The following is a 14739-nucleotide window of genomic DNA, read 5'->3' on the forward strand; positions in this document are numbered from 1 at the left end:
GTTCCATGCTACAGACCTTATTATACTATCAGCTGTCCTGTGATTACATACATGACAAGTATTCCTGATGTATCATGTGCCAGTCCATGTCCATGTACTGCATGATCCCAAAGGGAATACTGCTGTATCAACAACCCCACAATCACACATGTGCATACATGGACACCTACACAAACACACACACACATGCACACACGCATCCTACATGCATCAACTTCCCTCCACTTCACCAGAGTGACCCTACAGACAAACTAACCACCCACTGAGACACACACACACACACACACACACACACACACACACACACATACAGGTGAGGTTGCACAATGATAGTACACCCAGTCCTCCTATTACCCATCTGTCAACATGCATAACATATGCTACACAACAGCATGCAATGCAGCTATAGTCAATCCATGCTAGCGACAGTATACATGTGTGTGATGCATGTGCTGTTTTAGTAGGTGATATTCCATCCCCTGGATAACACTGCACCCATTTACACAGTATTGCTGTGCACATGTTCTGCACCAGGCCATATACTGTGCACCAAACCTCACAGGTGTACAACCCATTGATGAATGTGCAGTACTGTGTCAGTTATGCCAGCTCTAATGCTCACAGACCCTATGTTTTTCAGCAACACATACCCAGGATGATATGTGGACAGATGTCATTTGTGAATGCCTGATGTCTGGTTTACAGATCTCAACATCAGCGGACCATGTATGACCAATCCAATACTATTACACTGACAACATCAGAGCATACCTTGGCTATGAGAAGTGTACACACCCTTATTGATATGACGCACCCTTCCTTGATCTGCCATGGGACCACATCAATGCATATATTAACAATACATGAGCTTGATATGTGACATATGTTTTGTACATTTACATGCATTGTCTATGGAATGTGTTAGGTGTGAGGATGTTAACTGCGATGCATACACTCTGTGTGTGCATATGTGTGCACACTCTTATCATGACAGCTTGTTGCACCTATTGTTATGTGTACTACAACAGTGACTACTCCTGGCAGGAGTATACTAGCTTGGGCTATCTGCATTTGCCAGTGTATGTTCAGTCTGCCCCACACATGTCTCCCAGATGTGCATGATTGCAAGGTCTACTCATGTGCACATGTGTGTGCAGATACAGCCATTCTTAACATCCTTAGGATTCCTGCTGCAGTGCACTGGTGTGTCATGCTGACACTTCTTCCCCACCTGCAACCTGTTTGCAGATGTTTGACAAGTATGGCCTACACATGTGTGTCAGTTTGCAGTGTCCCATACATTGTACACCACATTTTATAGCCTAGTTCCAGCTGATAATGTGGACCACAGTAATACATTATACCATAGTGTAACTCTGTAACAGTTGACATTGTACTACTGGAATATATGGTGTTGTTGCACTGAATACTGGTAATGTTTCACACATGTCCCAACTGTAGGCCATGTCTCATACCTTTATGTTACTCCCTGTGGACACATTCTGCAATGACAGGATGTTAGTCAACTTGCAGGTGTCTCACATACCCTTCCAATACCCCATCATGGTCACCACTGTGATGCTGTGCATTTAACAGCAAAAATACGTACACATGTAAAGCATGCATTCTGGATAGGTGTGTTAGATGTGTGCATGGAATATACCATAGCCATTACATGCCTGGTGTATTGGAAAGCATCAACATAAACCATACACACCAGCTACAGGATGCTGCCTTGGTGGTATACTAGAGGGACCTATAAAAGAGGGTGAGAGATGCGAGATCAGTGGCCACACCTGTGGCATTGCTACAGGGTGGGTGCAGCATTACAAGACATAAACAGTACATGTCTGCAATATTACCACATATGCACATCTGTTTATCACTACTAAGCAGCAACAAACTATATCTATGACATGTCAGATATGCATGTGCTACCTGTAAAGATGCAGATGCATATGCAACAGTGGTCTACTGATGTGCCATGTGGCCTTACCTGCACGCTCCTCAGCTGGTGTGTGGGTAGCACCCACCACTACAATGGTGTCCAGCAGTTGTTGGCTATGAGGACGGGCAGGTGCCACGAGGCTGGCGAGGAGCTCCTCAACACATGTCAGGGGAGGATGGATGGCATGGCCCCCCTTGTTGTGAGGTGATCCCCCCAGACTGCAGCAGCACACCAACAGGCATTGCGAATCAGGTCAGAACAATGATGCCGGACCTGTTCATAACTGCGGTTGTGCAGTCTGACATCATTGACCCTGTGGACATGGTTGTTCCACAGGGCGGTCCGCTTCTGTTGCTCATGGGAAGCCAGGCCAAACAGGACAGGGTAGTGCTGGATTAAGTGGTTGTGCACTATTTCATTCTCAGTAGCTGAGTAAGCTGGGAGACGTCCATGTGACATCTTGCCTGAAAGACATAAAGATGGGAACAGGTCTGAGCAACTCATACAGCAAGGTTACCACAGTTCTTAATACACATCTCTGTCACCCCCCACCATATCAGTGACAACAAACTATACACACAACATAATAGGTATGGCTACAGCTTATCTACCAGTGGGACAGATATTGTATTGTACCACACTTTGTGCTATGTGTTTGTAGCCATGTTCCCTGTGTGGGCACTATCATTGCTGTTACAGGCTATTCACCTACATGCCATTGTCAGGGCCACTATGGTTCCATATAGGTTACATATATGCTTGTGGTATGCTTCCTTTGTGATTGATGCACATCTGACATTCTGTGTTATTGGGGATATCTATGCATGCTGTTGGACATGTTCCGGTATTGTGTAGACTATTACTACCCATATATGTTCTATAACAGTGACACAATAGCATGTTTAGGGAAAATTTGCCAGCAGAACCACCTTTCCAAACACATCTGCCCATGTTACCAGGCCACTTCACATGTGGGACCCATCCTAGGGCCTCCTCATGTTACTGGTCCAGCACTACCTTCAGGTGGAACCAATCCACAGGATGTTATCCCCCGCCAGGGGCACACACAGACATGATCTTGTTCCCAGAGGTCAGGTCCAGGGTCTGTTTTATAGTGGACTCCACAGACACATGGGATGTGCTACATCACCTTGAGGCACCCAGTACACATTCACAGGATCTACATGCTCCTCCTGCTCAGCCTCCAGGCCAGGCACCTTCGGGACATGGAATGCTGTTTTGAGTAGTAGTGGGCGGGAGACTTGTTCCCATTGTGTCCATAGTTGGGTGCATGGGGCTTCCACAACACAGACCACACACACCACCCAGGGTGTTTACTCACCACATGTGTCACATACCACCCCTGTAGGCTGTCCTCTATATCTACCAACCCAGACCTCCTCCACAACTATACCTGCCATACTTCCCCATATTCCCATTCCCAGTCAAGGGGATTGTGGTCCCAATAAGGGGATTACATAAGACATACCCATCCATGTTGCACACACTGACAGCTGTATATATCTGTGTGTATTGCTGTGTGCTGTTCCCTCACACATAGCATGAAGCACTGTGGTGGTAAAATAGGGGACATGTATTTACATACATATATGTGTGTGTGTTTGTATATATGTAGACATGTGCATAAAGGTATATATCTATATATGTGTAGATACATATGATGTATATATGTGTTTATATATATGTCTACATATGGGTATCTGTATATTTGTGGATATATATATATATATATATATATATATATATATATATATGTACACATATACATACATATATATGGGGTACATTCAGCCATCAGGTCCACAATCTCACAACACCTTCCTGCACAGCTGCACTGTTCTGCCTTGCTACAACACAGACAGTTGCCACATATGGACACAGCCTAACATTAGGGGGGTATATGTAGGGCCAGATTGCAGGTAACCCTATTACACACCTATGACATTCCAGCATGCTACAATACAGGTTAATCTGAGTATCCTGCAAGTGGTATGCTGAGGAACCCACGTGTCCATCATTATGACATTGCTTCCACCACCAGCTATTGGCCACAGTAATATACATGCTTCCCATTACACAACATACACTATGCTGGCTTATATCTTATCAGTCAGTGCTGCTCTGCACAGTTGAAGGGTATGGCCCACTACCCACAGGGACAGACTCTATTGTCCTTAGCAGTTGTTCAGCTGAACATCATTATAACAACAACACCTGATGACACATATAAATCCTTCAACATCATCTATCCCATTATTATGTGCCAGTTACTACAGTCAATTACATGCATATATACTTCACATACCTGTTGTGGGAATGATGTCTCTTCTGGATAGTTTGCTAAATGGATGTATTCTTTTTTTGTTGTGTTTTTTTTTTTCCCTTTCACTCACTCACATCTACATGTTTAAATACATTTACTGTACTGTTCAATGACTGTGCTGGATGATATGTTTGTGCAAACATCAGAGTTATGTATATCTGGCATGGCTTAGTGGTAAATTACTTTGGCTATGGTGTGCAGAGTCCTGGGTTTGAGCGTTGTAAGGGCTGATTATTTTGTTGCTGGACAGAACAAGGGCTGTTGGATACAGAGTGATTAATGCACTTTTAAGCAGTTGTAAGCAGGTTTGCGCAGAGGTAAGCACTGCTAACTTCCAGTTACAGTTTCTTATACTCAGTTAGTTTCTAAATTGCTTAACCTGTGTAAGCATTGCTTACCCCCACACAAGCAAGCTTAAACTTGATTACTACTGCTTAAATGTGCTTACTCCCACTTACCCCCATGCTAAATTCTTTAAAAGAAAAGAAAAAAGGGTTGATAGGAAAGTGGTGAAAAAGGGGCACAAAGAGGGAAAGACAGCAGGAAAAATAGCTAGGGATGTGCAGGAAGGGTGTAGGAAAGGTCCATATCTGCCCATTTCATCTACAGTAACAGCTGTGCATATATACTGAATTTGGAAGTAGATTTAGACACTCAAACCACTGAGAGAGGGGTGAGGACAACAATAATATGTTGTGATGCCAATTAGACCAGATTACATGTGTCCAGTGGACAAGTGTGCGAAATGGACAGCTATGTATGGGGCGAGATTTTTTTTGGGGGGAACAGATTACCCCTTTTTCAAGTGAGAGTGGGATGTTGGGGAGTGATAGTAGGCATATTTGGGGAGGTAGGTGGGTAGTTTAACAGACAAGACAAACAAGATGCATACAAGGGCAGTATATGACACATGTTGGTGGTAAACTCCTTGATGGGGAGGAGTGTTGGGAAATTGGAAGCCCATGAGCCCCCTAGTGGAAACAGTGGGACTAAGGTCCCCACCCATGGGCAGCCACTGCTGCACCTTCACAGCCTTGAAGTTGGCTGTGCTGGGGGCTGAGTCAGGGAGCCACACTGACCCTCTAGTCATGACACGCGGCCCTCAAGCTGGTGTAGCATATCTCCGACCTCCCTGTAGAGATCACTACGCACACAGGGGGACAAGCAGCAGATATGGGCCAATATACTGGACATTCTGGACATATTTGTACAGCTGTGGGGTATGATTTTGTATGCAGCCTATTTCCACACCCAGGATTCAGACCATGTCTTTGCCTAAAACACTGTCTATCACAGTTGTGTGTGCTATATAGATATTGCTGTATATCTCTTATCTGATTTCTGTATATACTTTTCCTGTGGCTTTACATTCTGACCTTGTATTACATCACTCTTATACAGGATTTCCTAGACAGTTATATTATATAGAACAGTGTGGGTGACAGTGATGAGTAATACCTTATTATTCAGAGCAACTGCAGCAATAACAATGTCATGCAATACCAAAGTAAACAATACCAGTACAGGGTATCAGTCTTTTATTTCTGAGCACAGTATTCGTATCTGACAGACCTATGGGAGTAACGTTTGTTAGCACTACCTGAATGTTGCCACACAAAGTACAAGATTTCACATTAGTATTATGCCCTTACACCTCACTCTGTTACTGTACACACTCCTGTCACAGCTTGACAACATGGGGGTGTAGATGGGACATACTTGGCTTATTACTCTAATAACAGTTTGGGGAGTTGCTAGAGTGACAGCTTTGTTCTTATAGATGTGTGACAATCAGTTGTATTTCTTGTCTGCAGCCTGTACATCTGGGATCATCCCACTGATTTCCCAGAGGGACAGAGTGACAGGCAGCAGATATGGGCCACTTTACTGGACATTCTGGACATATCTTTACAGTTGTGGGCTATGATTCTGTATGCAGACTACTACCACTCCCAGGATTCAAACCGTGACTGTGTGTGCTAAAAATACAACAGTTCACGTCTCAGTTGCGTGTGGTATGTGGATTTGTTGTCTGTCTTTTCACTGTTTTCTGTCTATGTCTCTCTCAGTTGTACTAAATGACCTCTGGGGATTACACCAGTCATATACAGACATTCCTACACATTTTTTTATTTATGTTGCACAGTGTGGGTAACAGTGCTTAATACAACAGTACTACTTAGTGATTGCAAATCTACATTACCATATGATATCAGAGTAAACACATGCAGTCCAGCAGTTAGACCTTCATTGGCAGGCCATTATGCTTTTATCTACATACAACCTATATGACAATCTTCCTGCCATAATCTCTGGTGTATGCAGTACTTGCCTTAAAAAATACAGGTTTTATACAGGCACTAAACTTACTAATACTTTTAGATTTATTTCCTATGACAGTACATGCAAGAGTATTACTAACCTGACTCACATTGTAACCTCTCCAAGCGACATCCATGGGCCTCTTGGTTCACAGCCCACTCACTTGCCACTGTGAAGGACATAAGAGGAATATTTAGCCATACCTATCCATAATATACATGAGCTGGCAATTATTAAACAGGTAGTGGAGTGATACTTACACACTGCTGGGACCTCCCCTGTCCTCCTAGCCTCTTGGATCCACTGATCCAAGAGATCCCTCTTTCGCCTCTTCAGGTCAGAATAGTGATTCCTGACCTGCTCACCAGTTCGGGGTATGCCAGTGGCACTGGTGAGGTCACGGGTGAGACGGTCTCAGGCTTCCGCTTTATACTGGGAACCCTGGTACTGGCCCTACAGCAGTCTCTGCTCATGGTATTTGACAAGGAGTCCTGCCATGACTCTGGACTCCTGGATGTCCCAAGCGCTGCATCCAAAAGCGCACACCCTCTCCCATTCCAGACATGGTGCCTGCAAGGGGAAGCTACAAACAGTTATGAGATGTATTCCCACGTGTTGGGTTTAAATAGGGCCAAGTTCCCATACTTTGCCATAATTGGGCAGTTTTGAAAAGGCTAAGCTATGGGCAAACCTGCTTACCTAAGGTTGGCATTGTTTAAAGGGGTATACCAATGGGCAAATTGAGTTAGCTGGCCTACACATTGCTTGCACCTTCTAAGCTGGCCTGTGCAATGCTTAGCATTGCTTAATATTTAATTTGCATTATATTTGATTTTTTTCATTGATTTATTATTCATTATATGTTATATATATGACTGGTATCCATGATTCATGTGTACTTACACTGTATGGGGTCCTTGTGTTTATTAGGGGACTTCAGCACTTTATTACAATTACACCTCACATCTGGGCTTACTGCAGTACTCCAGTTTACATATTTATGCTATGTAGTAGGTTATAGAAGATACGACTATATATAGATTTCCTTCACATGTTCAGTTTGATTTTACTATAGTGAGGATCTGTTTGGTAATACCTCAATCTTATGTACTGCTGTGATGGCTTAGTGGGTGACTATAGTGTATAGGGTCCTGGGTTCATGACCTGCCAAGGCTGTTTATTTTGTTTCTGGCCAGAATAGCGGCTGTTGCATACAGAGTGATTAAGTCACTTTTAAACACTTGTAAGCGGGTTTGTGTGGGTTTGTGCGAGGGTAAGCACTGCTAACCTCCCGTTAAATATGCTTACACAGAGTTAGCTTCAATATTGCTTACCCCAATGCAAACAGGCTTAAACCCACTTAGTAGTGTTTACTCCCGCTTACCACTGCTTAATAGTGCTTACACTTGCTTACTAGTGCTTACTCACGTTTACAACTGCACTAATTTAGACAGTAATGTCTAATGGTTCTTGGGAAGGTGGGGGATTTGGAAGCTGTATGGAGTTATCATTCATTGCACATTTTACCTTACATTTGTATCCCTGATTTCTGTGTGTATATACTGTATGGGGCACATGTGATTATCTGTGGACTTTGCAACATTATGACACTGACACCTCACATCTGCATTTAATGCAGTACTCCATTTCACAAATATATGTTATTTCGTAGGTTATGCAACTAAAAATATTGGTCATAAAGTGATTTGACATGGAAAATGGAATGTGCTGCAGTGGGACTCGAACCTGGAATGAATACTCAGAAGGCAAATGCTCTGCCCACTACACTATTGCTGTACTGTTTTATTTGCCTATATCTTGCTTTTCATCCTCTTGTGCCATTTAAGCTGCATTAACTGTAGCTAAGCGATGGGCAAACCCACGCACCTACGGTTAAATCTCATCTGTTTCATAATAAAAATATCACAGAATGTAGGCAAACCGAGCTAGTAACACAACAGTTCCAAGGCAGAATAGAAGCAGAACCACGTAGTCAGGATAAATAAATGAATTAATAACTTTTAATCCAAATACACAGAATGCAGACAGTATTCTGGCCACAATCACAAACAGTCACAGTTGAGTGCAGTTTCACTTTGTAAAATACAAAGCTTCAGCAGAACAAACAGCCATTGTGTTAATGCATTAAATACTCACTTGTAAAATTTAATAATTGATTCTTAAACAGACCTGTCGCCCCCATAGTAAGCAAGTGTTCACAGAACATAGAATACCTTAAATACCAATAGTTCTAGTTAAATAATGTTACAAAACTATTTTAAATTTTACTATATAACATAGAAACATGTGGTATGAATTCATAATGTAATAAATAGGTAATACTAAGAAATATAAAAAATATGATTAGAATAAATTCTTATAGTTATTGATCTAATAAATAATCCCCCTTCCTTCTTTTCATTGTATACTGTTAAAAACTAATGGGAAATATAAATTGTTGTGATAATCATACTTGACAGTGCCATCATAACTTGGCCTGTCTTAACTTCAACACACTGCTAATACCAATACAATCACTGAGTCCAGGGAGTTTTCCAGCATCAGTTTTTAATTGCCAAAATAACTCCCTGAATTCAACCCTAGATTCCCAGTTTCCTCCACGGGGGTCAGTACCAAGCTGTTCCACTACTGCAAACTTAATCTTCATGTTTGTGCACACCAAAGAGTGTTTGTAGAAGGCATTAGATTCTTTCCCTTTACTGATTTCGTAAAAATGCTCATAAATCCTTTTCCTAAGGGTACGTGTAGTTTTTCCTATATAAAAACTGATACACGCAACACAAATCCCTATATAAATTAGACCTTTGGTACCGCAATTATAATGTTTACAAGCAGTTAACCTTATACCTCTAGAGGGAATATGTATAACACTACCCTCAAGAATAAACTCACATTGTCGACAAGCTCCACATTTAAAAGTACCTCTTCTTGACCCCCTGGTCCTACACTGATTGTCCTTCTTTTCAAATAAATCTTTCAGGTTCGTACCTCTCCTTCTAACAAAGGAAGGGTGTGGTGGAACAAAAGCGCTTATGTCATCATTGACTTTCAATATGGGCCAATATTTCTTAATAGTCTCTTCCACTCTACCGGATGTACCAGAAAAAGTATGTGTAAAGACCACTTTGTGTTCTTTTTTATTCTCATCACTAGTGGTCTCCTCTGTAAATCCTAACCCCAGTAGTGGAAAATACTTACTATCCCTGTTTTTGATAACTTCATCAACCAAATAATTTATCATGGGTTCAGGGTATCCTTTTTCTAAAAGCAAAGAGCTTATAGTCTCAGTCTCTTCTAAAAATACAGAGAACACACTAGTCCTTCTTGATGCCCTTATTAACTGGCCTTTTACAATCCCCTTCTTTTGAAAATATGGATGCCCACTCTCAAAATGCAAGTATGCGTTAGAGAAAGTGGGTTTCCTGTAAAGCCTGGACTGAAAACATTTGTTTATTGTGTCCTTATATATCATGACTTCTAAGTAGTTTATACTGAAATGATCTCTAGTGTAAGTAAAGGTAAAAAAATCTGTGGAATTATTTAAATAATTTATAAATTCATTGAATTCACTTCCAGACCCCTTCCATAGTATACAAATATCATCCAGGTAACGAACATAGAAGGTTAAATGTCTACGACATTCTGAATTCAGGACTAATTTCTGTTCCTAGTAATAAAGAACACAATTAGCATATAAGGGGGTGCATGCTGCCCCCATAGCTATACCCTTCCTTTGTTAAAAAAAATCCCCGTTAAAATATACAAAATTGTTTTTCAAGATGGTTTCAGTAAAATCCAATATCAAATTAATTGTGTTGTTGCCTAATCCTGTCTCAGTGCACAAAATCTCTCTGAACCACTCCAATCCTGTTTCGTGAGGAATACTTGGGAATAACTCAACTACATCTATGGTAGCAAAAAGTGTATCAGCCTCATATTTGTCATTAGTTATTCTTCTTAAATAGTCCCAGGAATCTTTTGTTATGTGAGGTATAGAATTAGTATATTTTTTCAATTGTGAATCCACAAAAATCGCTAAGGGTTCAGTGATACTACCAGCCCCAGCTACTACAGGCCTAAATTTAAGTTCTTTGATCCCTTTGTACACTTTGGGAATCCCAAATAGAGCAGGGTCCCTAGGATTCTCAACATACAAAAAATTGAATAATTTCTCATTCATACTTCCTTGTAACAAATGGTCTAACAAATAATATTTAATTTTAGATTAAGCAATGTTGATTTCATTCCAAGAAACAACAGTGTAATGTTCTACATCTTGTAAAATGCTGTGAATAGAAGTGTCTTGCTTCTCCTCACAGTCTCTACCTCTAAAGGGTGGCCATAATGTTCATTGTTGTTAATATTGTCATCATTTTCTGTGTTCATTACATTACCACTGTCAACATTCAAACTCTCTGAAGTGTTGTTAAAAACAGGATAAGCCCTACCACTTCTGTATTCTTTTAAATCCCAGTCAAGTTTTCTCATTTTTCTAAAAATAATTTTATCACAATAATTGTCAATTTCCCCAAACAAATTCTCATGCTTTCTCTGATCAAAATTCTCACTGTTAAAATCCAAAACCTTATTGTGCAATGCATTAGTTTCACCTAACAACACTTCATTCTGACTTTCATAGTCCCTGACCATTAACCTCAACATTTCAATACCAGTCTTGTTAAATAATTCAGTTAACTGCTTGTACAGTAAAGAGTTCTGTTTAACATTATTAGGGTATTTAACATTGAACACAGAAAATGATGACAATATTAACAACAATGAACATTATGGTCGACCTTTAGGGGGAGAGACTGTGAGGAGAAGCGAGAGGTTAGTGGAAAAACAAAGGAAACATTCCTACCAGAATTATCAGTTCTACGGGGGGGGGGGGGCAGATTTTCAGGGAAAGCACAGAATTACTGATAGATAGTGATTATTTGCTCCTACCCCCTGACACTACACAGGACGCTAACCAGACTACAACTCTAAATGAGATGGAATCAAGGGTCTGTAAAAAAGATAATTTTATTATTTATAATTTTACAGACCTAGTTAACGACACTTATTTTAATTTATTCACCAAGGGATTTCATTTTGTTCCCATTAGACCAGGGTCACTGGTTAACACACTAATTGATCTCAAATTATTTATTAGACAGTTGAATTTATAAATTTATTTTAAAGGTACACATTTAAACCAGGGAGAAATGTCCAGGAAGAGTTTGTCTAATCCACCAACTAACTCAATATTAAAATTTTTGAAGCGTTAGTTGAAAAAGATGTGAGACAAATGAACTACAGTGACAATTGTACTAACATTAACTTGTCCGAAGAAGAAACAACTTTATTGAACATGTTAAAATATGAAAGTTGTAGAGTTATGAAACCAGACAAAGGGGGAGGAGTGGTCTTGATGTACAATGATGAATATGATACTTATATTCACAACATTTTACAAGATGTAGAACATTACACTGTTGCTTCTCAGAATGAAATCAACATTACTTATTTGTTAGACCATTTGCTACAAGGAAGTATGAATGAGAAATTATTCAATTTTTTTGTATGTTGAGAATCCTAGGGTCCCTGTTATATTTGGGATTCCCAAAGTGCACAAAGGGATCAATGAACTTAAATGTAGGCCTATAGTAGCAGGGGCTGGTAGTATCACTGAACCCTTAGCAATTTTTGTGGATTCACAATTGAAAAAATGTATTAATTTTATACCTCACATAACAAAAGATTCCTGGGACTATTTAAGAAGAATAACTGATGACAAATATGAGGCTGATACACTTTCTGCTACCATAGATGTACTTGAGTTATTCCCAAGTATTCCTCACAAAACAGGATTGGAGTGGTTCAGAGAGATTTTGTGCACTGAGACAGGACTAGGCAGCAACACAATTAATTTGATATTGGATTTTACTGAAACCATCTTGAAAAACAATTTTGTATATTTTAACAGGGATTTTTTTCAACAAAGAAAGGGTATAGCTATGGGGGCAGCATACGCCCCCTTATATGCTAATTGTGTTCTTTATTACTGGGAACAGAAATTTGTCCTGAATTCAGAAAGGCGTAGACATTTAACCTTCTATATTCATTACTTGGACGATATTTGTATACTGTGGAAGGGGTCTGAAAGTGAATTCAAGAAATTTATAAATTATTTAAATAATTCCACAGATTTTGTTTTACCTTTACTTACACTACAGATCATTTCAGTATAAACTACTTAGATGTCATGATATATAAGGACACAATAAACCAATGTTTTCAGTCCAGACTTTACAGGAAACCCACTTTCTCTAACACATACTTGCATTTTGAGAGAGGGCATCCATATTTTCAAAAGAAGGGGATTGTACAAGGCCAGTTAATAAGGGCATCGAGAATGACTAGTGTGATCTCTGTATTTTTAGAAGAGACTGAGACTATAATCTATGTTTTTAGAAAGAGGATACCCTGAACCCATGATAAATTATTTGGTTGATGAAGTTATCAAAAACAGGGATAGTAAGTATTTTCCACTACTAGGTTTAGGATTTACAGAGGAGACCACTAGTGGTAAGAACAAAAAAGAACACAAAGTGGTCTTTACACATACTTTTTCCGGTACATCCGGTAGAGTGGAAGAGACTATTAAGAAATATTGGCCCATACTGAAAGTCAGTGATGACATAAGGGCTTTTGTTCCACCACACCCTTCCTTTGTTAGAAGGAGAGGTACGAACCTGAAAGATTTATTTGAAAAGAAGGACAATCAGTATAGGACCAGGGGGTCTAGAAGAGGTACTTTTAAATGTGGAGCTTGTTGTCAATGTGAGTTTATTCTGGAGGGTGTTATACACATTCCGTCTAGCGGTATAAGGTTAACTGCTTGTAAACATTATAATTGCAGTACCAAAGGACTAATTTATATAGGGATTTGTGTTGCGTGTAACAGTTTTTATACAGGAAAAACTACACTTACCCTTAGGAAAAGGATTTATGAGCATTTTTACAAAATCAGAAAAGGGAAAGAATCTAATGCCTTCTACAAACACTCTTTGGTATGCACAAACATGAAGATTAAGCTTGCAGTAGTGGAACAGGTTGGTACTGACCCCTGTGGAGGAAACTGGGAATCTAGGGTTGAATTCAGGGAGTTATTTTGGCAATTAAAAACTGATGCTGGAAAACGCCCTGGACTCAATGATTGTATTAATATTAGCAGTGTGTTGAAGTTAAGACAGGCTAAGTTATGATGGCACTGTCAAGTATGATTATCACAACAAGTTATATTTCCCATTAGTTTTTAACAGTATACAATGAAAAGAAGGGGGGGGGGGGTTATTTATTAGATCAATAACTATAAGAATTTATTCTAAACATACTTTTTTATATTTTTTAGTATTACCTATTTATTACATTATGAATTCATACTACATGTTTTTATGTTATATAGTAAAATTTAAAATAAATTTGTAACATTATTTGGTTATTACTATTGGTATTTAAGGTGTTCTATGTTCTGTGAACACTTGATTACAAAGGGGACAACAGGACTCTTTAAGAATCAATTATTCGATTTTACAAGTGAGTATTTAATGCATTAACACAATGGCTCTTTGTTCTAATGAAGCTTTGTATTTTACAAAGTGAAAGCGCGCTCAACTGTGACTGTTTGTGATTGTGGCAAGAATATTGTCTGCATTCTGTGTACTTGGATTAAAAGTTATTCATTCATTTATTTATCCTGACTACATGGTTCTGCTTCTATACTGCCTTGGAACTGTTGTCATAATAAAATATCTTTATATTTGTTGTTTTAACTATTGCTCTTGTACACGTGGGGGGATGTAGCTGGGGGTATGCATACACCTATGAGCGGTCTCGCTCATTCTTTTTGGACTTGTCTGCTGTTCTTCATTGCAAGGGCGCATATATTCTGAGAGGTCTGCTCTCAGACATGCCCCTTGCACTCTTACACACTCTGTGTAAGATTAAGAGCTCAGGCAGAGCACCTTTATTAATATGCATGGCGCTGCCATCATGCTGCTAAATGACCACTTCCATGCAGGACTAATCTAGTCCTGCATGGAAGGATAGTAAATCCGGG

Source organism: Protopterus annectens, chromosome 6.part0 (assembly GCF_019279795.1).
Source record: "Protopterus annectens isolate FY-2018-M chromosome 6.part0, PAN1.0, whole genome shotgun sequence".
NCBI lineage: Eukaryota > Metazoa > Chordata > Ceratodontiformes > Protopteridae > Protopterus > Protopterus annectens.